The 14,881-nt window shown below is 43.6% G+C and overlaps 1 long non-coding RNA gene across 1 annotated transcript; it reads right to left on the bottom strand.

Annotated features, from left to right (window-relative positions):
• Nucleotides 1-1,914: 1,914 nt before the first annotated feature.
• On the bottom strand, nucleotides 1,915-13,915 carry LOC119322929. Its single transcript, XR_005155976.1, has 3 exons — nucleotides 13,840-13,915; nucleotides 13,719-13,758; nucleotides 1,915-1,934 (listed from the first exon to the last, which is right to left on the bottom strand). It is a non-coding gene; the product is annotated as an uncharacterized LOC119322929 (long non-coding RNA).
• Between the last annotated feature and the right edge of the window lie 966 nt (nucleotides 13,916-14,881).

Consider the following 14,881-nt stretch of genomic DNA (forward strand, 5'->3'; position numbering starts at 1 on the left):
TTCAAAGACGTTTTGAACGTCATGGAGCATATGAGATGTTCGAAGAGTTGAAGTTAATATTTCAAGAAAATGCCTGAGTTGAGAGATATGAAGTCTCCAACAAGTTCTATAGCTGCAAAATGGAGGAGAATAGTTCGGTCAGTGAACATATACTCAGAATGTCTGGGTACCATAAACACTTGACTCAATTGGAGTTAATCTTCCTGATGATAGTGTCATTGCAGAGTTCTTCAATCACTGCCACCAAGCTATAAAGGCTTCATGATGAACTATAATATGCAAGGGATGAACAAGACTATTCCCGAGCTCTTCGCGATGCTAAAGGCTGCGGAGGTAGAAATCAAGAAGGAGCATCAAGTGTTGATGGTCAACAAGACCACTAGTTTCAAGAAAAAGGGCAAATGGAATAAGGGGAACTTCAAGAAGAACGGCAAAAAGGTTGCTGCTCAAGAGAAGAAAACCAAGTCTGGACCTAAGCCTAAAACTGAGTGCTTCTACTTCAAATGGACTAGTCACTGGAAGCGAAACTACCCCAAGTATTTGGCTGATAAGAAGGATGGCAAAGTGAAAGGTATATTTGATATACATGTTATTGATGTTTACCTTACTAATGCTCGTAATAGTGCCTGAGTATTTGATACTGGTTCTGTTGCTCATATTTGCAACTTGAAACAGGGGCTACGGATTACACAAATATTGGCTAAGGACGAGGTGATGATGCGCGTGGGAAATGGTTCCAAGGTCGATGTGATCGCCGTCGGCACGCTACCTCTACATCTACCATCGGGATTAGTTTTAGACCTGAATAATTGTTATTTGGTGCCATCGTTAAGCATGAATATTATATCTGGATCTTGTTTGATGCGAGATGGTTATTCATTTAAATCAGAGAATAATGGTTGTTCTATTTATATGAGTAATATCTTTTATGGTCATGCACCCTTGCTGAGTGGTCTATTTTTGTTGAATCTCGATAGTGATGATACACATATTCATAATATTGATGCCAAAAGATGCAAAGTTGATAATGATAGTGCAACTTATTTGTGGCACTGTCGTTTGGGTCATATCGGTGTAAAGTGTATGAAGAAACTCCATGCTGATGGACTTTTGGAATCACTTGGTGCTTGCGAACCGTGCCTTATGGGCAAGATGACTAAAACTCCGTTCTCCGGAACAATGGAACGAACTACTGACTTATTGGAAATAATACATACCGATGTATGCGGTCCAATGAGTATTGAGGCTCATGGTGGGTATCGTTATTTTCTTACGTTCACAGATGCCTTGAGCAGATATGGTTATATCTACTTAATGAAACATAAGTCTGAAACATTTGAAAAGTTCAAAGAATTTCAGAGTGAAGTGGAAAATCATCGTAACAAGACAATAAAGTTTCTATGATCTGATCATGGAGGAGAATATTTGAGTTACGAGTTTGGTCCTTCATTTAAATCGCCATGGGATAGTTTCACAATTAACGCCACCTGGAACACCACAACGAAATGGTGTGTCCGAACATCGTAACCACACTTTATTGGATATGGTGCGATCTATGATGTCTCTTACTGATTTACCACTATTGTTTTGGGGTTATGCTTTAGAGACGGTTGCATTAACTTTAAATAGGGCACCATCAAAATCCGTTGAGACGACGCCTTATGAACTGTGGTTTGGCAAGAAACCAAAGTTGTCATATCTTAAAGTTTGGGGCTGCGATGCTTATGTGAAAAAGCTTCAACCTGATAAGGTCAAACCCAAATCGGAGAAGTGTGTCTTCATAGGATACCCAAAGGAAATTGTTGGGTACACCTTCTATCACAAATCCAAAGGCAAAATCTTTGTTGCTAAGAATGGATCCTTTCTAGAGAAGGAGTTTCTCTCGAAAGAAGTGAGTGTGAGGAAAGTAGAACTTGATGAGGTAATTGTTCCTTCTCCCTTATTGGAAAGTAGTTCATCTCATAAATTAGTTCGGGTGATTCCTACACTAATTAGTGAGGAAGTTAATGATGATGATCATGAAACTCCAAATCAAGTTACTACCGAACCTCGGTCTTCCAGAGTAAGATCCACACCAGAGTGGTACTGTAATCCTGTTCTGGAAGTCATGTTACTAGAACATGGTGAACCTACGAACTATGAGGAAGCAATGATGAGCCCAGATTTCGCGAAATGGCTTGAGGCCATGAAATCTGAGATGGGATCCATGTACGAGAACAAAGTGTGGACTTTGGTGGACTTGCCCGATGGTCGGCAAGCCATAGAAAATAAATGGATCTTTAAGAAGAAGACCGACGCAGACGGTACTGTTACTGTTTACAAAGCTCGACTTATTGTGAAAGGTTTTCGACAAGTTCAAGGAGTTGACTACGATGAGACTTTCTCACCCGTAGTGATGCTTAAGTCTGTACGAATCATGTTAGCAATTGCCGCATTTTATGATTATGAAATTTGGCAGATGGATGTCAAAACTGCATTCCTGAATGGACTTCAGGAAGAAGAGTTGTCTATGATGCAACCAGAAGGTTTTGTCGATCCAAAAGGTGCTAACAAAGTGTGCAAGCTCCAGCGATCCATTTATGGACTGGTGCAAGCCTCTCGCAGTTGGAATAAACGTTTTGGTAGTGTCATCAAAGCATATGGTTTTATACAGACTTTTGGAGAAGCCTGTATTTACAAGAAAGTGAGTGGGAGCTCTGTAGCATTTCTGATATTATATGTGGATGACATATTGTTGATTGGAAATGATATAGAATTTCTGGATAGCATAAAGGGATACCTGAATAAGAGTTTTTCTATGAAAGACCTCAGAGAATCTGCTTACATATTGGGCACCAAGATCTATAGAGATAGACCAAGATGCTTAATTGGACTTGCACAAAGCACATACCTTGATAAAGTTTTGAAGAAGTTCAAAATGGATCAGTCAAAGAAAGGGTTCTTGCCTGTGTTACAAGGTGTGAAGTTGATTCAGACTCAATGCCCAACCACTGTAGAAGATAGAGAAAAAATGAAGGTCATTCCCTATGCTTCAGCCATAGGTTCTATCATGTATGCAATGTTGTGTACCAAACCTGATGTGTGCCTTGCTATAAGCATAGCAGGGAGGTACCAAAGTAATACCAGAGTGGAACACTGGACAGCGGTCAAGAACATCCTGAAATACCTGAAAAGTACTAAGGATATGTTTCTCATTTATGGAGGTGAAAAAGAGCTCGTCGTAAACGGTTACATCGATGCAAGCTTTGACACTAATCCGGATGACTCTAAGTCGCAAACTGGATAGTGCTTTTATTGAATGGAGGAGCTGTCAGTTGGTGCAGTTCCAAGCAAAGCGTCGTCGCGGGATCTACGTGTGAAGTGGAGTACATTGCTGCTTTGGAAACAGCAAATGAAGGAGTTTGGATGAAGGAGTTCATATCCGACCTAGGTGTCATACCTAGTGCATCAGGTCCAATGAAAATCTTTTGTGACAATACTGGTGCAACTGCCTTGGCAAAGGAATACAGATTTCACAAGAGAACCAAGCACATCAAGTGATGCTTCAATTCCATCCATCATCAAGTGTCGGAGGGGGACATAGAGATTTGCAAGATACACACGGATCTGAATGTTGCAGACCCATTGACTAAGCCTCTTCCATGAGCAAAACATGATTAGCGCCAAAGCTCCATGGGTGTTAGAATCATTACTATGTAATCTAGGTAATTAACTCTAGTGCAAGTGGGAGACTAAAGGAAATATGCCCTATAGGCAATAATAAAGTTATCATTTATTTCCTTATTTCATGATAAATGTTTATTATTCATGCTAGATTTTTATTAACCGGAAACTTAGTACATGTGTGAATACATAGACAAAACATATTGTCCCTAGTATGCCTCTACTAGACTAGCTCGTTAATCAAAGATGGATATGTTTCCTAATCATAGACATGTGTTGTTATTTGATGAACGGGATCACATCATTAGGAGAATGATGTGATGGACATGACCCATCCGTTAGCTTAGCATTATGATCGTTACAATTTCATTGCTACTGCTCTCTTCATAACTTATACATGTTCCTCAGACTATGAGATTATGCAACTCCCGAATACCGGAGAAACATTTTGTGTGCTACCAAATGTCACAACGTAATTGGGTGATTATAAAGGTGCTCTAAAGGTGTCTCTGAACGTGTTTGTTGGGTTGGCATAGATCAAGATTAGGATTTGTCACTCCGTGTTTCGGAGAGGTATCTCTAGGCCCTCTCAGTAATACTCATCACTATAAGCCTTGCAAGCATTGTGACTAATGAGTTAGTTACGGGATGAAGTATTACATAACGAGTAAGGAGACTTGCCGGTAACGAGATTAACTAGGTATGATGATACCGACGAACGGATCTCGGGAAAGTAACATAGCATTGACAAAGGGAACAACGTATGTTGTTATGCGGTTTGACCGATAAAGATCTTCGTAGAATATGTAGGAACCAATATGAGCATCCAGGTTCCTCTATTGGTTACTGACCGAAGAAGTGTCTCGGTCATGTCTACATAGTTCTTGAACCCGTAGGGTCCGCACGCTTAACGTTCGATGATGATTGGTATTATGAGTTTATGTGATTTGATGTACCGAAGGTTGTTCGGAGTCCCGGATGAGATCACGGACATGACGACGAGTCTCAAAATGGTCAAGCCATAAAGATTGATATATTGGAAGACTATATTCGGACATCGGAATAGTTCCGAGGTGTATCGGGTATTTTTCGGAGTACCGGGGGCGGGGGGTTACCGGAACCCCCCGGGCCGCATCAGAGGCAAAAATTTGTTCATTACTGGCTAGTTTCACCATGGTCGTTAATGGGCCAAGAGTTACAAAGGGCCTCATATGGGCCGAAAGACGTCATGGGCCATACATGGGCCGGAAGTTAGAACGGGCTGGAATTATATTGGACGGCCCAGATGATGCTACTCGGCCTAATTCGGATAGGTCGTAACGGGCCCTGGGTTAGCGGGCTGTAAATGGGCTATATGCGAACAGGCCGTTAACAGGCTTTCCATGGGCCAGCCCGCCACCTTTTGACCAAGTCAAACGGGTCGGCCATTTCACAGGAATGGGCCTCTGTTGGGCCGTGCCACGTGTCGACGTATCATAGGCGCCTTCTGTCAAATGAGTGGATGACATTTGTCCCAACGGTGAGCCGACACGTGTTTCCTCCAGCCAATGATGATTTTACACGTGGAAAATCCCCATTGGTTGGGGCAGTTAACGGGTTATCGGATCCAAAACTAGACCCGATAGCTTAACGGCGTTCCATTTTGGTGGATGCCACGTGTCGGTCACCCTTGTCGAAAGCACTTCTGTGACGCACGATTTATCATCATGGAAGTGGACACTTCCATGATGATAATTTTGGTAATGTCATGGAACACTTATACGACAGCACAGGTATGACTATCTTGATTCTATCATAAAATCATCATGGATGTACATGCATGACACAAAACGTGACCTACTATGACAAACACGTATCATCATGGAAGTGTATTTTTTGTGTAGTGTAACCAACAATCTTATAAGAGTCTACGGATTAGTAACACGTGAACCTGATAGAAAGATGAGATCCTAGTCCTTAACCCCCATGGAAAGAATGGATTGACTCAGAGCAGAATGTCATGAGGTAATGGAGTAAAAAGAGCCTTACGTTCCATCCCACAATCAATTCCCCTACATATAACTAAAGCATTTCTAGACTCGACATTGACCAGTTTGGCTTGAATAACCTATAGGCAGTCTGGCTCTGATGCCAACGCTATCAGGACCCCGATTCTAAGTCACACCGATCTAGCATGTCACACATCCTATAACTTTGCGGCCTCACGCACGGTATCCCCATGGGTGCCACCTTACCTGGCCAGGGACCGTTTGCGCCTTTCGGCTCACGTATATGATAGTGTTGCTAGCATCCATATGAGTAAGAACCCGGGCTGACATGACTAGTCGTGAACCCAAAGTGGCGCTAACTTATAGGGACAGGCATACATGACCCAGCAACGAACGTCTCGATCAACAACGTATGAACCCAAGTCATAGCAAGCTAAAAGGACTTAAAGGAACAAGGCGTGACATTTCCCCGAAGGGACAGACACAGGAACGAAGAAGGACACATGCCAGCCAGCCTGAGTGTTCCGGAGTAGTAGCAAGCTACCAAGGCTCGGTGGAAGCACTAGGGTACATTTCCCGGTAAGAGAGGCTACCACGGATAAACAACTAGGTTGTCAGATCCCACACATACCAAGCATTTCAAATCATACACACAATATGCTTGATATGTGCAAATACAACATGGCATCACAACAAAACTCTACAACTCAAGTACTTTATTTAAAAGGCTCCAGAGAGCCATACATATCATCCATACAGATAGGGGTCACTCGACCCAACATTCAAGTCATACAAGCATACAAGCACAAGCGGAAGCAACTTGTCTGAGTACAGACAACTAGAAAGCAAAAAGGCTTGAGGAAGCCTATCTATCTACAAGGGTCCTTCACATGCTCAGGATCACCACCTGGGCATCAAGCTACTCATAAACGTCGAGGTCTACATAAAACCCTTCAGAAGGGGCGACATTCTCTTCTGCAACAGTAATTAAGCAAACATGAGTACAAAGGTACTCAGCAAGACTTACATCAGATCCTACATATATGCACATTATCAACAAAGGGATAGTGGAGTTTATTGCAGCAAGCCAGCTTTGACTCTTGGCTAATCTATCCTACGAGACAGCAACTTGTAAATGTTTTGCGCACACGAGTCCACTACTCACCGCAACAATACACTACCGCGGATCCTCTTCCATCATCCTACGGAAGGGCCATCCACGGCACTCACACTTGTCTTGAGGCTTCTAGTAGTTTCCATTTACTTGTCTATGAACTATATAGGAAACCTAGTGGTCCTTTACCATGGACGTGGCTATTCAAATAGATGTTGTTAACCTGCAGGGGTGTACTTCTTCACACATGCTTCAACCACTTATCGCCATTTACACGACATGTACTCGGCAACCTTCAAGCGGAAGCCCAACGAGGGTGTCGGCCACGGCCTGACTAAACACTCAAGTCCCTAGTCCAGGTTTATCGCTTATCCAGGTTCCATCCGCAGGGAGTCCGGCTGAGGTTTCCACATACGGCCCCGAACAATGTGTGCATGGTTCCTGAGACACCAAACAGGCGCCCGGTACACCGTGCCACGTACCTACCGCATCACAGCCCACCCCAAGGGTCAGCATTGCGCACGGCCTCTAGTATACTACAAACACCAGAAACTACTTGCAACTCCTGGACAGAGGACAAGGGTGGTTAATAAGCCGAGAGGGTCCATTGGTTTCGGGCCCAATGCATGGTAGTAGCTGAATCTTACATCACACATACAGATCTCAGTTCTTAGGGACAGTTCCAATGAAACAACCCACCATATACTCCTACATGGCCTCTAATCGATACCTTTACCAAATTGTGTTCAACACTTCACTCTCATCACCGACATGATCATTTCACTCTAGCCCATCACCCAGATGAACCAGACCTGACACGACTCTAAGCATAGCAGGCGTAGCAAGGTAGGAAACACAAACATGGCTCAATCAACTCCTACACATGCTAGTGGGTTTCATCTAGTTACTGTGGCAATGACAGGTCATGCAGAGGAAAACGGGTTCAACTACCGTAGCACAAAGCAGTTTGAAACGTTGTTGTCTTAAATGCAGTAAATGAGAGCAGGAGCGAGAATATGGGATTTTATCGATATGATCAAATGGTGATTGCTTGCCTGGTAGATCGGTAGATGGGTACTGTCCTTCGGCTGGATACTCACGGTAATCCTCAGGAACAGACTACCGCAGAGAACATACCGGTAACACAATCAATACACGACAGTATGCAACAATATGATGCATGCATATGACAAGGCAAAATGAGTGTGTTGGGCTAATGCAACTACAACCAGATGGGTTTGAGCCATTTTGAACCAAAGGTTCAACCCCAAACACATCTTATGAATTTAAACAGTGCTTTATCATGTTTTGCAATAAACAGCAAGGTTAAGTTGCTTAAACATGCTTGAAACCAGTACAGATGGATAAATTGGATTTTTCTGATCATTTTTCATATATAAATTTTTGCATTTGGAGTTACAGATTAATTTCTATGATTTTTTGAAGTTAGCACTATTTTCTGGAATTTCCTGCAAAGAATAAATCCAGAAAAGGCATTACTGCATCAACACTGCGTCAGCAGGTGAACTGTGTGGTCCAGGTCAATCCTGACCAGTGGGACCCACTGGTCAGTGTCACAGTTAGTTAAATAACTAATTTGGATTAGTTTAATTAGTAACTTAGGTTGGACTAGGGGCGGGGCCCACATGTCAGTGACCTAGGGGGGTCAAATCCCTGGTCAACTGGGTCAAATCGTCGGCGTTTAGCCGCCGGCGATGACCAAACGCTGCAAAGGGTGCGGGTTTCGCACTTCGGCGACCAAACGGGTGGCGGAGGGCATTGATGACCCACAAGTGTAGGGGATCTATCGTAGTCCTTTCGATAAGTAAGAGTGTCGAACCCAACGAGGAGCAGAAGGAAATGACAAGCGGTTTTCAGTAAGGTATTCTTTACAAGCACTGAAATTATCGGTAACAGATAGTTTTGTGATAAGGTAATTCGTAACGGGTGACAAGTAACAAAAGTAAATAAGGTGCAGCAAGATGGCCCAATCCTTTTTGTAGCAAAGGACAAGCCTGGACATATTCTTATATAGAGAAAAAGCGCTCTCGAGGACACATGGGAATTATCGTCAAGCTAGTTTTCATCACACTCATATGATTCGCGTTCGTTACTTTGATAATTTTATATGTGGGTGGAATGGTGCTTGGGTACTGCCCTTCCTTGGACAAGCATCCCACTTATTATTAACCCCTCTCGCAAGCATCCGCAACTATGAAAGAAGAATTAAGGTAAACCTAACCATAGCATGAAACATGTGGATCCAAATCAGCCCCTTACGAAGCAACGCAGAAACTAGGGTTTAAGCTTCTGTTACTCTAGCAACCCATCATCTACTTATTAATTCCCAATGCCTTCCCCTAGGCCCAAACAATGGTGAAGTTTCATGTAGTCGACATTCACATAACACCACTAGAAGAGAGACAACATACATCTCATCAAAATATCGAACGAATACCAAATTCACATGACTACTTACAGCAAGACTTCTCACATGTCCTCAAGAACAAACGTAAATACTCACAAACATATTCATGTTCATAATCAGAGGGGTATTGATATGCATAAAGGATCTGAATATATGATCTTCCACCAAATAAACCAACTAGCATCAACTACAAGGAGTAATCAACACTACTAGTAACCCACAGGTACCAATCTAAGGTTTTGGGACAAACATTGGATACAATAGATGAACTAGGGTTTGAGAGGAGATGGTGCTGGTGAAGATGTTGATGGAGATTGACCCCCTCCCGATGAGAGGATCGATGGTGATGACTATGGTGATGATTTCCCCCTCCTGGAGGGACCCGATAGAACAGCTCCGCCGGAGCCCTAGATTGGTTCCGCCAAGGTTCCGCCTCGTGGTGGCGGTGTTTCGACTTGAAAGCTTGCTTATGATTTTTTTTCCAGGGTAAAAGACTTCATATAGCAGAAGATCGTCACCGGAGGCCTGCCAGGGGGCCCACGAGGCAGGGACGCGCCCAGGGGGGTAGGGCGCGCCCCCCACTGTCATGGCCAGGGTGTGGGTCCCCTCTGGTACTTTCTTCGCCCAGTATTTTTTATTAATTCCAAAATTAACTTTCGTGGAGTTTCAGGACTTTTGGAGTCGTGCAGAATAGGTCTCTAATATTTGCTCCTTTTCCAGCCCAGAATCCCAGCTGTCGGCATTCTCCCTCTTCATGTAAACCTTGTAAAATAAGAGAGAATAGCCATAAGTATAGTGACATAACGTGAAATAACAGCCCATAATGCAATAAATATCGATATAAAATCATGATGCAAAATGGACGTATCAACTACCCCAAGCTTAGACCTCGCTTGTCCTCATGCGGAAGCTGATATCAAAAAATATGTCCACATGTTTAGAGATAGAGGTGTCGATAAAATAAAATACGGACATGAGGGCATCATGATCATTCTTACAACAGCAACATATATATATATATATATATATATATATATATATATATATATATACAATTTTTCCCTACTCCCGGGTGTAGTTACACCCATTTTTATTTTGTATGTTTTAGGTAGTATCTACCATACCGCAGTGTATGTATGCGTAGTATGTAGTATGTAAAAATATTTACGTAGTATATATACTATTTTTTAGGTAGTCTGTAGTATATTTTTAGCATACTTCTTTTTACGTACAAATATGTATGTGTTTTCACAAATATGATAAAAACATTGGCTCACATGCAATTTTTTCACATAACTCGCCTTGTAGTATCTTAGATATAGTATATGAACATACTAAAAATGATAAAGTAGTATGTATACTACCACATAGTAGTATATGAGAAATGGGTGTAGCTACACCCGGTAGTAGGATGCATTTTCCCTATATATATATTCTCCACACCAATAAGTCGTACATATTTAGAGAGCAATTTTTATTGCACGCAACATGACAACTTACTTGAAGGATCTTACTCAATCCATAGGTAGATATGGTGGACTCTCATGGCAAAACTGGCACTACTAGAAATACCACTACTAATGGCGCACCTAATATGGCCATTAATGGCGCATCACTGGTGCGCCATTGATAGCATGCCATTAGTAATTTTTACTAATGGCGCACCACCTGGTGCGCCATTAGTATATGCGAGGGTGCCCCATTAGTATGCCTCCCAGGGGGCATGTATACCCAGGTGCTTTGGCATACTAATGGCGCACCACCTCTGGATGCGCCATTAGTAACCGCAGCATACTAATGGCGCACTACCCGGTGATGCGCCATTAGTAATGGCGCACTGTCGTGTGATGCGCCATTAGTATGAATATTAGGTTTTTTTATTTTTTTATTTTCTGTTTTTTGCACAGGTTACAAAATGTATAATTTGACAAAATATAGACAGCACACATCAACAATAGATTCATCAAATACAATAGAAGATTAGTCTTTGAATACAATTCATCATATTAGTCTCCGAATACAATTCATCATATTAGTCTCCGAATTAAAAAGACCGAACAAAGATAGAACATTATATTACAAGTCTCGAGACCGCGAGTAGCGAGTTTGTCTTCGTATTACAAGTCGATATCGATCATCTAAACTACCATCACATAGAAGAGAGCTGCGGTCATCACGATGAGCATCATCACGATGAAACTCGTCTTCATCCGGTTCCTCCAACGCTCCCTCCCCTCTCCCGCTAGATAGCGGGCGTATCTAGATTCGGCCTCGGCCCTAGTGGTGTACCCTTTGTAACTGTTACCGCTGAATCGGTGAACCTATCTCCGACACTCCTCCCAGTCATCGTAGACTCCGGGAACCTTACCCTTGTACACGACATACGTCGGCATCGCTATGCACTAGCCAAACGAAACGTTAGTACCAATTCACAGACAATACATAAGCAATATATAATTATGCAACAGAACGATCGGAAGAGAAAAGCAAGACATTAATAGCATCGATTACATCTAAGTTGAACGACTCTCGAAACCAAAGAGACATACTACAAGTTCATTAAAGTTTAATTACAACATGAGCCAATCGATGTTTCAGAACTAGACAACTCGACTCAAGGGACCGGAGCGTGGATGAAGCCGCCGTCTATCGTGGGAGTCATGAAAGAACGGGCGTTGTCATCCTGCATTTGTAGCATTGTGTCGATGTCACTGTTGGACGGTTGATTTCTGAGGTAGAACTGCCCCGAGGTACGAAGGACATCTTGATGGATGATTTCCGCAAACTCCGACTGGATGCGAAAGAATTCTTGTCGGAGGTCCGCATCCTGGATTGCCGACACGCTCGCGGCCCAATCTTGGAGTTTACTCGGTAGCAGAAGTTGATGATGGTCCCGTACGATCGCCCGCCTGTGATGGATGGCGTAGTAGGCACCCTTCTGACCTCCAGGCGGCTGCTTGACGCAGCAGAACGTCGTATTGTGGGAGAACACGTGCTTGCCGTACTTACGAATAGGCCTGGTGAAGGTGCCTCCAGATTGGGCGTAGCCGGGGAGAACATCATCAAGAACCTTCTTTACATTTGTGTAGTCTACGTTCGACTGACGGTCCGGGTCGAAATACGTGGCCATGGAATATTTGGGGCTTAGGAGGATGAGCGTGCAACGTGTGTCACTGCAGAGAACACGGAATGTTAAAAGAAAAACGATCGAAAAGTAAGAATTCATATGTTACGGGCCGGTTGAGGGGAGGACTTACTCGGGAAAGTAAGGCACGAGGAAGTTATCCTTATCTTGGTTTGCCAGAATGACGCCTTCGAGGTAAGAACTCGTGACTTGCCGGTCCCTAGCGCTGCCCAAGATCTTGGCACGCATGTAGAAGGGGTCGACTATCACGATGTCCGGGGTCTTGTCGCGAATGATCCGCATCTCCATACTCAGCAAAAATAGCCGAACGAAGGTGTAGTGCAGCGGATGAAGGTTAAACATAGCAAAGATGTCATCAAACCGCAGGACGATCGTACCCCCGATGTCGCCATCCACAAAGCCCTTGCCCTCTGGCACCTTGGCCACGAAAACCGGGTATGCCACATCCTTCTCTCTGAGACGCCGCTTCTCCAAAGAAAGAACACTGTCGTGCAGACTCCGCATAGCACCGGTTGCAGCATTGAGCATATTTGGTGGTAGCATCGCCCTACCCGCCACATGCACCCTCCTCGAGATATCCTGCGGTGAAGGTGGCCCGTCCTGAGCACGGATCGTACTCGGTGCCGGCTGGCTCGCACCCTTCTTAGTCTTTCTTTTGCGTGCCTTCTTCTTCTCCTGTAATGGGACCGAGTTCTGCTCACAGACCGCCTTCTTGAGTGTGTTGGGGCTGATAATATTTCGCACCTCACCTATCTGAGGCTCGGTGAAGTCGGCAGCTGGAGGCGTCTCCTGAGAGCTGAACGCCAGACGGCGCCTGTTGCAACTTGGCTTCTCCGCGGTACGAGCTAGATCGCACACGTCTTTTGTTGGGTTTGGTTCTTGAGAAGGAGGCCCCATGAAGTCGCCATCGTACCCATGCTCGGCAAAGTACTGATCGACGTTGCCAAATGTATCATCGTCGTCGTCGTCGTCGTTCTGATCCTGTGCCATATGCATGTTTGGATCCAGTGGCATAGGGATTTGTGGGGTTAATGGAACCAATGTTTGTCATTATAAGTTATGAAAGGCTATTATTGTACCCAACTTGTTTAATGCAGCAATGTGCGATGCTAGAACACAATTATCATCAGTGGTGAGATGTTATTCTCTACTAGTTGGTAGAAGATCGAACTCATAGGCAGAAACGTTGATGACCAAGAGAGCAATAAGACGGAATTGTTTCGATCAAGCGGTGTAAATACTGATCATGCACTCAATCAAACCTACTCAGTTCATCTTAAACTGGGAAATAAAGATAATCTTTTCATGCACCACATTTTACAATGAAGTCGTCAAAAACGCCTCTACAGAATACAACTAAGTACAAAGGTTACTACTCACCTTGTCAGCTTTGAGCTTTGGGGACCAACTGGAATAAGACCTGCAGAGAGCAAAAAGGTATTAGAGTCATCCGTAGCGAACCAGTGATCAAAATCCAAATAGCACTTGTTCAGCTACTAACCTGAAAGTTGACTGCTGTAGTTTCTGACATGTGTATAGCTCCTCAGGAGGCCCAATGTCTGCAAGTAAATGGAAACAGTGAGCACGAAAAGATAACATAAGAAAATAATCCATGTACTCATATACTCTGCGAAGAGATGTTGCATGAAGTATAACATCTTGTATCTGCTGTATTGCTAGTTGATACAAATGATCAAAAGAAGATAAAGTAAAATAGTAAACCAACGAGAGCAACAAAGGCAAGCAGGACTACCACCAGTCTGAACATTACAACTTAGAGCCTAGATCTTGTCAAATGCACACCAAAATGCCCTTGTTATTCACACAACATGAAATAGGGCATGGACAAATCAAACTTTATGACAACAGATTGCATTCAACAAGTACTGTAGTGTATGAAAAAATGCAACATAAGCATAGATCATACACTATGTAACTAGCAGCCAATCAGACATGTCCAGTGTTTGTTTATTGCATGCCCTGATGAAACAGAAATGAAGTCCTATCTGTTGGCAAGAACTAGACAAAGCAAACAATCCTACCCCAGATATTCAAGCATGTGCAACCTATTCTACATTCTCCGTTCCACACAAGCACAGAAATGGGGGAAACAGCAAGGTTCTTGCATACTCTGCGAAGATATGTTGTATTTAGTATAGCATCTTACATATGATGTATTTCTACAATTGATCACATTAAGATAAAATAAAGTAGTAAACCAATGAGACCAATAGTGGTAGTCAGGATTGGTGCCAATATGAACATTACAATTTAGAGCCTAGGTCTTGTCAGATGCACACCAAAATACCCTAGTTACTAGCATGGCATGAAATGGGATAGTGACAGGCCACAGTTTATGACAGCAGATTGCACTTCACAGGTTGGGTAGGGTGTGAAAATTGCAACATAAGCGGGTGGGGTTAGGGTTACCTCCTCGTAGAGAGGCAGGGGTCGAGGCGGCGTCGGGGCGGCGGGGCAGCGTCCGGGCGGCGGGGTCGGGGCGGCGTCCGGGGCGGCGTCCGGGCGGCGGGGTCGGGGCGGCG

This window comes from Triticum dicoccoides, chromosome 6B, assembly GCF_002162155.2.
Source record: "Triticum dicoccoides isolate Atlit2015 ecotype Zavitan chromosome 6B, WEW_v2.0, whole genome shotgun sequence".
Classification (NCBI taxonomy): Eukaryota; Viridiplantae; Streptophyta; class Magnoliopsida; order Poales; family Poaceae; genus Triticum; species Triticum dicoccoides.